The following is a 1,512-nucleotide window of genomic DNA, read 5'->3' as shown; positions in this document are numbered from 1 at the left end:
GAAGAGAAAATTGATAATAAGGAAAGTTTGGCGGGGGAAGTTCAAAAAAAAGAAAAGAAGAAATTGAAGGAATCAATTTACGACAAAGGATTTGCGGTTTATCTGGAAGCTTTTTAGATTTCAAAAACGGTTATTCAAATGTTTTTCCGAATATTCCTAAACACGACCCGTTTGATTTGCGTCGATCTACAAAAAATGCGGGAGTTGCTAGGACGCAGAATTTTCAACTGATTTCGCATGGTTAAGAGCGTGCTGACGTCTCATTTCTTTTGCAGAAAATTCCCGCATTTTTTGAAGATCGAACCGTAATGGGACAGCTTAAAACTACGTGACGACCCGGAAAGTGGTACATCCATACAAACGCGCTCTACTGAAAATTTGAGTGTGACCACGTTTGGGCGCATGAAAAGGAAAAAAGGCTTTGGTCCAGAAAATTTAGCAATTGTTTTCGGGCATTTTTATACGTTTCACAAAAAATAATGGATCATCCGTTTTTGAGAACGGTAGACACACGTGGTGTCAGGGGCTGTCCCATTACGGTTTGATCTACAAAAAATGCGGGAATTTTTTGCCCTAAAAAATGTGACGTCAGAACGTTCTCAACCATGCCAAATCAGTTGAGAACTCTACGTCTCTTCTCCCGCATTTTTTGTAGATCTACGTAGATCAAACCAAAATGAGACACAGAATTTGTTATCAGTCCTATCTTTAAAAAATCGATAAAGTTCAGGGTGTTGAAACATATGTAATAGATAGTGTGTCTCTAGAGATTCCAACAGATGCCAACCGGCAGCGGCATTTTTACACAGCTTTTTGTCGGGTGTAAAGGAAGGCATCAGGGCAAGAAGGAGCAGAAGATGAAGAAGAAGAAGAAAGATGATCGTAGGCGGGTTGCGTGGGGAGAGCACACTTTGTGCACATTGAGCTATGGGAAGGCGGATGGGGGGGGGGGGGGGCGAACTAGAGGGACAAGGCCACATTCCTTCCGTTTTCAAATGCATTAACTGTCCGTTTCATGTTGACGAATTTGCATTTTTATGATTCATTTTGAGTAAGGATAGTGAGAGAACATCGGAGAAGTGCTTACTAGTTTCTGGGATATGCCACGCCCATTTAATGGTTAGGATGAAAAAATTTCGTGAAAATGAAATAAAAGAAAATTGGAAGAATTTTGGAGACTCTAGGAATATGAAATTTGAAAATTTTTATAAAAGAGCGCGTTTGCGGTTTGATCTACAAAAATTGCGGGAATTTTTCTTCCAGAAAAATTCGAAAATTTGACGTCAGCACGTTCGTAACCAATCAGTTGAAAAGTCTGCGTCTGTTCTCCCGCATTTTTTGTAGATCAAACCAAAATGGGACACTCAAAAATTTTAGGAATATAGAAATAAAAAATATTCCGCATTTTTCTGACTTTGAATGCACTTGAAAATTGAAAACTTGGTTATTTCCAATAAATTCTCATTGGGGCGCGTTTGTAATTCCGTAAATTTTTAAAGTAGCTAACTTTTA

This window comes from Caenorhabditis elegans, chromosome I, assembly GCF_000002985.6.
Source record: "Caenorhabditis elegans chromosome I".
Lineage (NCBI taxonomy): Eukaryota > Metazoa > Nematoda > Chromadorea > Rhabditida > Rhabditidae > Caenorhabditis > Caenorhabditis elegans.
This window is presented reverse-complemented; position numbering follows the sequence as displayed.